This window comes from Delphinapterus leucas, chromosome 1 (assembly GCF_059928025.1).
Source record: "Delphinapterus leucas isolate spDelLeu-1000000601 "Yukka" chromosome 1, BTC_Dleu_Yukka2, whole genome shotgun sequence".
Lineage (NCBI taxonomy): Eukaryota > Metazoa > Chordata > Mammalia > Artiodactyla > Monodontidae > Delphinapterus > Delphinapterus leucas.
This window is the reverse complement of record NC_143129.1, coordinates 151,176,441-151,189,653: the sequence shown is the minus strand read 5'-3', so window position 1 is coordinate 151,189,653 and position 13,213 is coordinate 151,176,441.

Here is a 13,213-nt window from a genome sequence, read left to right as displayed (position 1 = left end):
AGCAGCAAACAGATGGTGCACTGCCAGTGCAGTGAGCTCCAATGAGGTAAGTTCAACTGAAAGGGTGATTGAAGCACACTGAATGATGGGAATATTCACAGAGGTGTGGACAGGACACGGTGGAGCGCTGAGGAACAGCGGCAGTGGGAAGCTTTCCTGCCCCTAAGCCTTAAAGGGAAAGGGGGGGGGGCGGGTCAGGGACCTGAACCCAGCCGGAGCCACGGCCGTCAGAGGGGACCACAGCTACCGCTCCACGGCCTGGACCATGGTGGCCAGCAGGGAGGAGGGCGTGGGTGGGGGGCAAGAAATATCCCAGCTTCCTCGCCCTCCTGCCTGTTCATCCCCTGCCAGCTTCCCACTGAAATCAGGATAAGGGAGGCAAGGTGACGTTGTGTCACCGCAGGGCTCAGAGCTGGGGGAACAGAGGGTCGATCTGGAAAGGCAAGGGGGATTTCCAGGACGCAGTCAGAAAGGTAGGGTGGGGCTGGTGGGGAGCACGTCCCGTGGGGCCTGTGGGCCTCAAAGGCCTCTGGCTTCCCCCAGGGGGGATGGAAAGTCCCAGAGAGGCTGAGCAGAGGTGGCTGCAGTAGCTATGTTGACATGGAATCCGGGGAGAGAGGCGTGAAGCAAGGAGATGAGAAGGCAGCTGTCTTCCTCCTAAAGAGGAATCTCTGAGCACGCTCCTCCTCCCCTCCCCTTACCCTGTCCCCAACCCCAGCCACAACCCAAGAACTTGGACTTGGCTTCTAGCGCAGACGCCGCCTGCTCCGTGGACGCCTACCAGTTGGACGTCGGCGATGCGGCCGCATCCTCCAGCTGCCGTGCAGTGGGGGCTGGCTGAGCCTTCCGTGCTTTCCTGGGCGGGCAGTGGAGGCTGACTCACCCTAGCTTCCTTTCCTTCTTTTCTCTGGATGCCTAGTTTCTCCACCCAAAGACCACCCTTAAAGATCCCAGCATTCCTCTTCTGTCCTTCAAGTCATGCCAGGAAAGGCTCATAAATCCGGAGCCACCCACAGGAGGAGATTAGCATCTGCTGGGTAGGGAGGCTAACAGCCGGGCTGAGACAGGGGCTGGGCTGGGGGTGGGGACAGGCCCAGAGGCTTGGGGTCTCCAGAAAGGGAGTTTGTATGGGGTCTGCCCTGTTGGACGGCAAAAGGGTCCCTTGCTCTTCAGTTTTAGGCACAGGTAAGACCAAGGGAGGCTGGAGACCTAGATTCTGGTGCCGCGGGCTCTGACTCCAGACCAGTTGTGGGCCCACTTTCTGGTCACAGGTTCCCCCTCTGAGACACGAGGATGTGGGAGTACTTCTCAGCTCTGCTTGTCATGTTCTATGAGCCCAACATTTTGGGACGGTGACACTCCACCATGTCATAATTTAAACTGTCTACGGTTCTAGGCACTTGGCACATAGAAGCTCACTTATTCTTTTCTTTTTTTTTTTTCGGCGGTACGTGGGCCTCTCACTGCTGTGGCCTCTCCCGTTGCGGAGCACAGGCTCCGGACGCACAGGCTCAGCGGCCATGGCTCACGGGCCCAGCCGCTCCGCGGCTTGTGGGATCTTCCCGGACTGGGGCACGAACCCGCTTCCCCTGCATCGGCAGGCGGACTCTCAACCACTGTGCCACCAGGGAAGCCCTCTCATTTATTCTTTATAACAGCCCTGTGAGGCCAACATTACTGACTCCATTTTACAGACAGGGAAACCAAGGCTCAGAGAAGTAGGTGACATCACATGCTCCCCCACTGTTAGGGCTACGTGGCCCCAGCCTTAGTGTGCCAAGCCCTCCCTGACCCTGGGGTCAACTATATGTCATGAATTTTTCTTTTGCTCCCCAATAATCACTTCTGATCTCCTAAGTTGAATATACACCGTGAATAGAGGAAAAAACCAAAATGTATCAGAAAGTCCCACAGAATTATGTAGGCTGGCCTATTTCCAGTTATAAAGCTTTGAGGAACTTCAAGGTGGTGGATGAGTTGGAGAGAGAAACAGGTAATTATAAAACCCAGGGGTAAGTTAATGATAAAAGGGAAAACCAGGGGTCTTTGGGGTCGCAGAGGGGGTTTGTGATGCAGCCTGGGAGTTGGTGAAGGAATCAGGCTTTAAGCTGGGCTGTGCAGGATGAGTGGGGTTGAGAGAAAAGCGTGTTCAAGGCAGAAGGGCTCGGAAGTGCATGATGTGTTTAAGGGCGTGTCAGGAGTTAGGCCCGGAGGGGACCTGGTGGCGAAGGGCCTTCGGTCTCAGGGGGAGGGCTCCATGCTCCACCCAGCCCTTCTCTGCTGGATGTTCTGACAGTGGGCCGGTCACCTGTGGGGGCGGAAATAGCTGGGGAACCACAGATGAGCAGACTGAGACTCTCAGAGGGACAACGGTCTACTCGGCAGGCAATCAGCTGGCGGTGCCCATGGTTACCATTATCATCATCGTCATTGTGAAGCGGCGGCATCCATTGGTTGGCAGGATGTAGTTTTTATTTTTCCTGCTGTCTCAGACCTGCCTGCTGACACAGCTGCCTGGACTTCAAAAGGCAAGTCTCCATTTTCATTTGCAAAATCAGTATGAAATTCCTAGAGGGCTTGTCTAATTCCTTCTGGTCTGACCACACAGCAATTACCAATTTGCAAGGAGTTGGGGGGGAGCCTCCCAAGCCCTAGCAGGGAGGGGACCTCTGTTCTGCCTGGGGCCTGGGCAGCAGCTAGGGACAGCGGATTTGGGGTGGGCAGTTCCGGGTGGCCGGGGGTGGGAGGTCGGGGGCGCCGGCCCCGTGAGCACTCCGTGCTGGTGAGTGAAATTGTTTCTCCGCTAAGTCACAGGCTACAAGTGCCTCGGAGACCAACCACATAGAGCAGCAGAAGGGGCAGGGCTCTGACCTGGACTCAAATCTGGGTCCTGCTACATGCAGGCTGTGTGAGGTTCCCATTCTGGTGATGTGCTGCCATGGGAACATGGGCTCCTCTCCAGGCCTCCGTTCACCCATCTGCCAAGTGGGGAGAACTGTACTTGTCCGCCCCGCCTAGGGAGCTAGCACTCTAAAAACCTTGGAAAACATTCCTGTCCTTCCTTAGGGAATTTTAAGAAGCTTCTGTTCCCTAAGCGGCAGTGGGGCAGCTCTGAAGGGGGGGCAGGAGCCAATGTATGTGGATTATTCCCATTCACCCCTCAATGATGAATATGGATTTGTGCCAAGCCCAGTGCTGGGTGCTAGGGCCATGGGGCCACATCAGCACCACTTCTAAACTCAAGGAGCTCAAGGTCAAGGGTAGGGTGGAGCGCGGCAGGAGGCACCCAAGGAAGGCTTGCAACCAGATGCTAACATCACTTGTGAAGCTGGGCACAGGGACGGACACAGGGCAGTGGGAGTCCAGCGGAAGGGGGGCTCAGCCAGCCAGGGGAGGGCCGCACACGGGACTCATGGAGGAGGTGCTCTGCAGTGATACCTTGTGAGAGCACACATCTACCACTCAGAAGAGAAAGAAGAGGAATTCCAGGCAGTGTCAAAGCCCATGTAAAGGCTGGGTGGAGCTGGCCAGTTTGGGGAAGTGCCGATGACCCCCTGGTCCAAGCGCAGCGTGTGTGGCTGGTGAAGGGCATGAGCTGGGATGGCAGCAGGAAGCTGGGGTGAGATCCGGAGCTCAGGTTTTATCAGGACTATGGGAAGCCATGGAAGTTACACAGAAGGGAACGACCAGTCAGACTTTCGATTTCGAAGCTGCCCTCTGGCTCCTTCACTGAGAAAGCATCAGAGGAGCACAGGTTACAGGCAGGAGACAGTCTTAGCCCTCTTGGGGCTGGGAGAGGTGAGGGGGCCCCACCTGGGCCTGGGGGGCTTTGGGGATGCATGGAGGAAGTGAAGGCGGGCTAGAATTCCAACTCCTTTCTGGCTTGGTTGTTCTGGAAGCCTACAACTCAGGGCTCTGAGTCTCTCCCCTTGCCCACCACTGGCCCATCTCCCCTGCCCTGAATTTCAGGGCTGGGTCCTCACTCTCTCTTCTTCCACTCCAGGAAGCCTCGAGCCCCACTTGGGGGAGCAGCTGGACAGAAGAGGAGCAGCTGGACAGAAGAGGAGCCGGCCCTGAATGGCAGGAGGAAAAGCCTGGGCCTGGCACGGGACCTGCAGCCTGGAGAGCCCAGGGAATGGACACTCTTGCTAGAGTACATCAAAGGCAACAGCTGCATAGAACTTGGCCTCACGGACAAAACTACAACACAGTCCCAAACTCTCCGGCTTTTTGCCTGTTTAGTCACAGGAGGCAATCCTTGGCAGCAGGACAGGAGCATTGGAGACTCTGGCTCTGCCAAGAGAATGTCAGTTGAGGGAGGGCCCTTAGATCCTGCATGGGATCTCATTGTCTAGAGAGGATGCTGTGGCCCAGAGAGGGCAGGAAGGTGCCCAAGGCCACACAGCAAGCAGGGGGATGCAGACTAAGACAGGAATGAGGCTTTACTTGAGCAGTTTGGGTCTCTTATGCCCCCTTATCCCTTCCTTCCCCCCGCCACAGAAAAGGAAAATGTTTTTAGACCGGAGGCAAAAGAATGTGAAGTTGAAATCTGAGCCTTGGGTCTTGGGAAAAGAATACAGAGAAGTCAGGCGTATTCTGGATGAGCAGAGATCTGCTTACCCTGCAGACGGGAAACACTCAGGGCTGTCCAAGGCCTCCTTCTGCGCAGGTCTGACCTGGGAGGGCAGGCCGAGTGTGAGCCGATGGGAACAGAGAATGCCTGCCAACACTGCGAGGTAAAAGGCCGATCTACCACGGGCAGAGGAGGAGTGCTCAGCCTCTTAGCTCCCTGCCTGCAACCTTCTCTTGGGGCCTCAGGTCCATGCTGGCATACTCCACTGCCTGGCCTGGACCTGCCACCAGGGCCCTGACAGATCAGGGGCAGGGGTTCTTGCTGGCCCCCACTTGTCCACACCCACACCCTTCCTGCCCCGCCTAGAAGCTCGCCTCCTCTAAGTAGGCCTCCCTTCAGCTCCAGTCTTTGTCTTCTCCTTCTGTGTGCTTCTGCAGTTGAGAAGGGCAGCAAGAGGCCAGAGTTTCTTTCTGCCTTGTGGTGTCTGGGGCTCTAAGAGACCGTGGGTTGTGTAAGAATGTGTGTGTACACGTGTGTGTGAAAGGGAGAGATCAGATGGAGACAGAGATAGACAGATGATCGACAGATTCAGGACAGGTGTATGGACCGCCCTGCGCACTATGCACGTCAGTAAGAGTCCTAACCTGACTCACGTTCACACGTGTAACAAAAATCCCCTCTATGCCAGGCACTGTGCAGGACTCCCGGGAAGACTCAAATAAATGTGATTTAGTTCTACTCCTTCCTGACACCAGGATGCCCCATCAATCGTTCTCCACGGTTCAGTCTTAATGCTGGCCCACCAAGGTTCTCTGGGATCTGGCCCCTGCCATTTTGGGGTCTGCACCCTCATCCCCTCCACTCTCTTCCTGTTACTTTTATTTCCTCTTGCTGTTGGAGGGCACTGCAAAGGACGACCTCGGACCTTGAGGCTCAGGATCCGGGCTGTACCCGGTACGTTGAGCATCCCTGACCTGATGCGTGCCCACTGGTTCTGGGCCTAACAGGGAAAGGGGATGCTGTGTGTGGGCGTGATCTTTGAAAACCATAAATGAGGTCACAGCACTCCCAGGCTCAAATCCTTCTTGGCTCTGCTCTGCTCTAGGCATAAGCTCTGACTCCTTCAACAAGCCTCTCAGCTCTGCGTGGTGGGCCTGCCTGCCTCCCTCCTCAGATTCACCTGGCTTCCTGCCCTCCCCGCTCTGTGTTTTCAACATGCTGCCTTGACAGGTTTTATTTGAATGTGTTCTTTTGTTCCCACTTCAGGGCCTTTGCACGTGCTGGTCCCTCTGCCAGGTGTGCTATTCCTGTCATCCCTCTCTTTCTTGCCCCATTAACTCCTACTTATCTTTCAGACAGTGGTTCAAGCAACCCGTCCTGAAGATGTCTTCCCTGATGCCCAGATCAGTTCAGGGGCCCCCACTCAAGCCTCTGCTACGCCCTGCACTCTTTCTTCAGCATACTCATAATAGTCTGCTCCATATATTGACACATATAACCGTTTGCTTAATGTCTGCTTCTCCTAATAATAATTTTAACTACCACTGATTAGCCACTTGTTCAATACCAGACACTGTACAAAGCTCTTTACAAATATGATTTCATTTAAGTCCCCAACAGCCCTTGGAAGTAGTTACCATTTTTATCACATTTTACAGATGAGGCAAAGGAGGCACAGGGTTGCTAAGTGACTTGCCTGAGGTCACACAGCCAGTAAGGGGTGGATGAATCAAGATAGTCTGGCCATTTTAGCCACGTGCCAGTCTCCCGCCTGCTGCTGTGGAGACATGATGAGGGTGGGGACCATGTCTTCTCTGCTCATCCTCACATCCTCAGCACCTAATCTGGGACCTGGACTCGCAGCCACCCACTAAAGGGAAGGAAGGAAGGAGAGGCTGGGGTGCCGGCTGTTGGAAAGACAGCCAGGAGCAGCCTCCAGAGGCCACGTCTTCCCTGCCTCCTGGCTCCTGAATCAGGGAGAGCTAGTGTTCAAAACCAGTAAGTGTGTTTTTGCAAAAGAGATGGGGCAGGCAGAGAATGTAGACGTGGAGCCAGAGCTGGGCAAAAGCCCAAATGTGGACCAGAGCCTTGGGGTTTGGAGGGGCCTCAGAAATCATGCAGCCCAGGGCTTCTCAGCTGCGGGGTTTCTTTTCAAAGTCCACTCCCTCCAGGGAGTGTCTCCCTGGGGATGTGCAGGCAGAGGGCTTGTCGGTGTAGTGGCAGCGGCTCATCTCCCACCCACAGGCCAGGCCATCGCAGGGCACCAACATGGACCATGGAAAGGGCTCTCCTTCTACAGTCCTGACGTCTGTCTCCTGGAGGCTCTCCCTTCCGCTGGAGGAGCTGAACTGCTTCCGAGACTGGCATCTGTTCTGGAGATGAGGGCCCAGTCCCTTCAGGGGACACAAAGGGGGCCCCTCGCCATCCTTCCCTTTGGCAGCACCCAGGCCCTAGCAGCCCGCGGCCCAGGAGCAGGCCTGGGAGGTCAGTAAGCCTGGGAAGCTTCCCCCCAGCTCCCCGGCCCCCCTTTGAAGGGGATCAGGTTCCCCCACAAACATAATTGAACAAAAATATGAGAGAAAAGGTCTTTGTTCTCCCATTTACAGCGTCAGAAAATATGTAACAAATTAGCTGCTTATGAGGTAAGAGAACGGGGCTGTGCGCTGTGGCCAGGAGGCATGGCTGCCACACAAGGGGCCCTTTCAGCACACTGAGTGCAGGGGGCAGCCCAGCTGGGAAGGACAGCTCACCGGGCCTGGCACCGGCAGGGCAGACGGAGGCCCCACCTGACCCCTGGCTTGAACGGGGTGAAGCTTGGTGAGTGGGCACAGGGCGCCAACCAGTCAACAAAGAACGTGGCCCTGGGAAGGGCCGGGCAGCCGGGGGACCTGGGGAGGCCTGGCTTCCCAACCCACCTCTGACCAGCTCCCCCGAGTGACCCCGCTGACTTCCTCCCCTGCTGGGGACCTGCTTCTCCACCCTGAACAGGAGGGCCTGTCCGATGCGCTCGGGGCACACGTCCACCTGCAGAAAAGCCTGGGTGATGGCTTCCCTGTCCGTTCCTCTGAACCTTAGCTGTGGGGAGGTGGCTCTTGGCAATGTGCAGGAACTAAAAAATCAAAATATCTTTGATTTTTCTTCCGGGGTTTGATCAAAAATTCCATCTGAAGCACCAAACAGAGGATGTCGTTGAGGCCAAGGAGAACCAGTGAAGGGGTGGTTGGCGGAGCTGGAAGCAGCCTCCTCAGTGGGGAGAGGGGCGAGGGGAGAGGGGCGAGGGGAGAGGGGAGAGGGGAGAGGGGAGAGGGGAGAGGGGAGAGGGGCGGGGGACGAGGGGCGAGGGGAGAGGGGCGAGGGGCGAGGGGAGAGGGGAGAGGGGCGAGGGGCGAGGGGCGAGGGGCGAGGGGCGAGGGGCGAGCGCTTCTCTCTTCAACTTTGCCTTGGCCATTATTTGCTTCACCAGCGTGTCCAGAATAGCAAGGGGCGGGCTGAGAGCATTTGGAAAGAGCTTCTTTGGGCTCTCCTGCTTGGTGATTCTTGGAGTTGCGATTTCACACGCCTTACTTGTCCTACTGTGGTTCTGATGCCCTATGACCTTGGCTTTGGCGTCTCCATCTCACGATTTGGTATTTCTGATTCTGTAGTTAACATGTGCTCCTGGGGCCTGTGTTTCCCCCACGTCCTTCACGCTGCTGCAGGGCTAGGCACATGGCGGGCTAGTAAATACCCTGCAGGAGTGCGGGGCTGGAGTCTCCCCTGCTGCAAGCCGTGTCTGGGACCCTCAGTCACACTGTCTGTGCTCACACCGGCCTGTACTTTCCTCTCCAGCCTCACAGGGGCGGGAGGCTCATGACGGCCCCAAGCCTCTAAGAGCACATGCTAGTGAGATCATGGGTCCATGCCAGTCTGGTGTAAGGAATCCCCGCGAAAAGCGGGGTGCTAATCTTCGGCATGAATATCCTGAGTGTTTTGTCTGCAGGCACAAACACATCGCTTTCCTGGATCTGATTTTATTTATTTTGATTGGATCTTAACAGTTCTTTACAAGGCTGAAACCAAAGCTGCCTGAAGTCCCTGGGAGACTTGCTAAAACTTCAACTGCACCCAGTTTAGCAGAGCAACTTGAAAGTCAATCAGCGGTGAGGGGCAATCTGCCTCATTATTTCCAGCCCTGGAATCCGGCAGCAGATGGAATTCTGGGCCTGGTGTGGACGCGGCCCAGGGCGAGGAACACAGCAGGGTCTGTCGCCCCCGGCTATGTCTGTGCAGGGTCTGGGGCTGGCTGGGCTGACCTTCCCTCTGAGTGTGGGTGGTGCCAGGAAGGATTTCCCACTTGGGGAAACAAGGGCCATAAGCCTCCCAGACTCCAGGTTCAAGGCTGCTCCTCCAGACCTGTGTGGATCAATCCTGTAGATACAGGATTCTGAGCACCTATGTGGGCTGAGCCCTCGCTTGGGTTCTGAGGAAGGATGGATGGAACTGGACATAGCTGCTATCCTCCAGGAAGCAGCTGGGAGACACTGGGGCAGATTCTTACAGAAGGGAGCCAAGGGCCCTGGGAGCACCCAGGAGGGAACACCTGGGGCTAACGCCTTCTCCATCAGGCCTCGCTTTCTCTGTGAGGTCCACGCCACTCCCAACTTAAAGAGGTCACCCCCCCCCCCCAGGCGCTACCATTTTCTCCACTCACCACCTTTGAACACATGATGTTAGTCACTCACTTATCACATCTCCTCCCACTAGAAGGTAAGATGCTCCATGAGGGCTGGGATATTTGTTTTGGTCACTAATATCTCTCCAGTCCCAGTACATAAAATGTGCTCAGTAAATGTCTGGCACATGAATGAATGAATGAACCTGGTGGCATTTTAATACCAGTGACCATTCCTGGGGCCTCCTGTGCAAGTCCAGTGCCCCAAATCTCTATCCCTTCAGCAGCAGGGTGCTGGTGCCGAGGAGAAGGGAAGATGGGGCTTATATGCCACCACGTCCAGCTGTTCACTTGACGGACAAAGCTCAGAGAGGGGTAGGGGCCTGTCCAAGGTCATACAGCACAGGAGCACATGTTTGGACAGACCTTAGGATGTGCCGGTGGATCCTTCTGCTTCCTTGCCGGCCCGTGAGGGCCTGGCCCACTCCAAGCTCACCAGGGCACCAGGAAAGAGCCCGTGCAGGGAAGGAGGACCAGAGGCTCTTGGCAAGGCCAGCAGCGTGGGCCCCACCTTGCTTCCTGCCCTCCCTCCCTCCCAGCGTGGGGATAACAGTAAGTCACCTGATGCCGTGTATCACACACTGAGAACTTCGTACACGCGCATGTAAAATCTCAGTGAATCCTCTCCCCAGTTCTGTAATGATGAATATTTCAGCTTGAAAAGTAACAAAACTAGGCTCAGGGAGGTTGAACAACTTGCCAAGGTCACACAGGGAGTGGGGGAAGTTTTGACCCAGGGCTGTTGGGAGTCGTCGTGGGTGACCCGTGGGAGCCTGATCCTGCACAGGACTCGGCTTTGGGAGCAGGAACCATGCATGGCTCCAGCTCTCGGGACGGGAAGGAGCCCGCCTGTCTCCGAGGCCTGGAGGTCCTGGCGGTGCTGCTGCCCGGCCAGCGAGGGGCTGGGGGGGCGGTGGCGGTGTGCCACGCCTCTGCGCAAGAGTGAGGGCTCCTGAGTAGTTGCAACCCACCCCAGACCATCGCAACTTCTAGAAAGTGCTTTTCACACTGAACTGGACCCTGCCCGCCCATCTCAGTGCAGCCTACCGGCCCCCAGAACCAGTCTACGCTCTGCGACCTTGGAAAGGCTGCAGAGATTTGGGGTGGCAACCACCCCCTGTGTGGTCCGCCTCCTCCAGATGGATGCCTGGCCTTGAGAGCTTGTCCCCTCCGGGCCAGCACGGACTGCAGACCCCCCGACCCCGGGCACCCTCTCTGTACACCCTCCAGGCCGTCAGCATCCCACCCAAAAGCAGATGCAGACATCTGAGGAAGAAACTATTCTATAGCGGTGGGAACAACGAGGCGCCGCTGACCGACTCTCAGCCAACCAGAAAACGCAACTCACCTCGCTGCCAACCCCAGCGCTGGGCAACATGCTCTCTCTCTCTCTCTCTCTCTCTCTCTCTCTCAGACTTTCACACGGAGACGCACGCGCACACACACACGTGCACGCTCTCACTCACGTCCATACTCCAAAGCACACCACAAGATCCTGTGTAAAGTCTCCCGTAGACACACACCTAGATGGACACGGGTCCCCAGGCACACAGAAACAGAGTGTCACACACACACACACAGACACAGACATACAGTCACACACAGTTGTACACACACACGGTCACACTTATACACACAGTCTCACACACATGGTCACAAACACACACAGTCACACACACATACCCCTCGGGGGAGATCCTGCATGACCCTAGGCCTGACCCTAGGCCTACTACGCATTGTTGTGGCTTTTCCTCCTCCCACACACCTGTGGGCTTGCCCTGGGGAGAAATCTCTCTCTCTTTCTGCTCTGGGCATCTCTGATCTCCCAAACGAGGTCGCTGCTTAGGTGTTCAGGTTGTGGTGTGAAGGGCAGATCCCAAGCCAGCTCTCCTGGGTTCAAATAGCCCCCTTCCGGTACACGCCCCACCGAGCTTCCTCATCACAGGAGGATGTCGGGACAGGATGCACAGACACACTCCTGCTCACTCCGTGATCTTGGGCTGGGCCCGCCAAGGCGTTTCCTCATCTGTTTCCTCATCTCCCCTCCCAGACCAGCAGTGGCCCTGCTCCCTCTGTACCAGCAAACACACACTTTCGTTCTCAAGAGCCGAGCACGTCCACCGGAGACCCATCCTCCCTGAAGCCCTAGGCCTTAGTGAGTGAGCCCCCCATCACAAGGGGAATGCAAGCAGAGGACATCTTTCTTGCAGGGTTGCTGTGAAAGTTAGAGATAATGTACATACTACACTTTTCGTTTAATTCTTTTAATTCCCTGAACGACCTTACGAGATGGGTGCTATTATTATCACCGTTTTAAGGTGAGGAACCTGAGGCACACAGACCTTAAAAAGCAGACGCGCTTGTGATCATTATCGCAGCATTGCCCGTCCCCGAGATGCCTTTACGGTTTTGTTCTGGCGCCGAGAGTCAGGAAACCCGTAAGAACACGCTAGTGGGCACTGTTTACCCCTGACCCAGGTGGTCTTGCAGGAGAAGCCTGTGGCCCCTTCAAGCACATCAGACAGAGAGCGCGCCACCCTGGGCTACACCCTTAGGTCCTGGAGTTGGTCCCCTGGGGCCCTGGCTTCCCCGGTGTGGGTCCCAGCCTCATTTCCCTATGCTGCTGTTAGGGCCATGTGAGGGACCAGGGTGGGTCTGGTCGTGGACGAGCAACGCCGGTGAGGTCACCACGCGCTGTGCTGTCAGCATATCAGCAGAGACGGTCCTGGGGCACAGGGTCTGGGGACACCTGTGACATCAGATCCTGGGGCTGGGGCACTTGGCCCTCCCTGAGTATCTCCAGGGTGTCTTCTGCCCTGAAGCCCCTCATTCTATGGGCGGAGTCCTCCATCCTGAGGGAACAGTGACTGAGGGGACATAACGCTGGGAAGGTTTTCAGGAGTGAAGTGAGAGCCGGGGCTGGCCTGGCAGAGCCATCACTGTATCGGTCTCGTGCTGTTCTTGTATCTCCTGGGGTACAGGGTTCTCCCTGGGGCCTGCTCTCTGCCAACTTGGTGCAGGCCGGGCAAGCAGAGGTCCTGGATGCGTAGCTGCATGGAAGAAGCAGGCGGTGGAAAGCTGGCCAAGTTGGTGCAGTGTCAGCACATTCTTGGACCAAGGCACTGAAAATCTCATCTTCTGACTTCACTTCCAAGCGGGAATGGAGGCCTAGCTGCCCCAGAAGGGTCATGCCCAGTCACTGCTTGGGGCTGGAGGCTTTGCGGGGTAGGGAGAGGCCTTGGCGGCCCCTTCTGATCTCTCTGACCCGGAGCACCAGCCTCTGCTTGCATTCCCCTTGTGACGGGGGGCTCACTCACTAAGGCCTAGGGCTTCAGGGAGGATGGGTCTCTGGTGGACGTGCTTGGTTCTTGAGAACAAAAGTGTGTGTTTGCTGGTACAGAGGGAGCAGGGGCACTGCTGGTCTGGGAGGAGAGAGGGAGGCCTTGCTGCAGCCTGAGAACAGGGTGGTGGGAGAGCCCTTTAGCCCAGCTGGAGCAGCGTCAAAGCTGCAGAGGCCTGGGAAGGTCTTCCTTCTGTCCAGCCCTCTGGGTTTTCACAGGGTGGGATGGACATCCAGAACCGAAGCCGCTGAGTTCCTGTTCAGAACTCCTCCTGCTGGGAAGCCACGTAAAGGGTGAGATCAGAGGGGCACCAAGATTCGCCACCCCCCCGCCCCAAGGAGGGCTGCCCAGAGCTGACTGAAATGTAACGTTGATCCATCTTGGGAGGATGGCTGGTGTCAATTCATGTGGGCAGCTCCCTAGGCTGCCCCCCTGGGTGGGCAAGTCCTGTCCTGAGGGTCTGGTCCCTGCCCCGGGCCCTGGGAGGGATGTTGGCAACTCTCTCGTCCTTCTTGCACCTGGCTTTCCTCACCCGTAAAGTGAGGCTGTTAAACTGCCTCACCGTGAGGGTCAGCGGCACACAGGGAA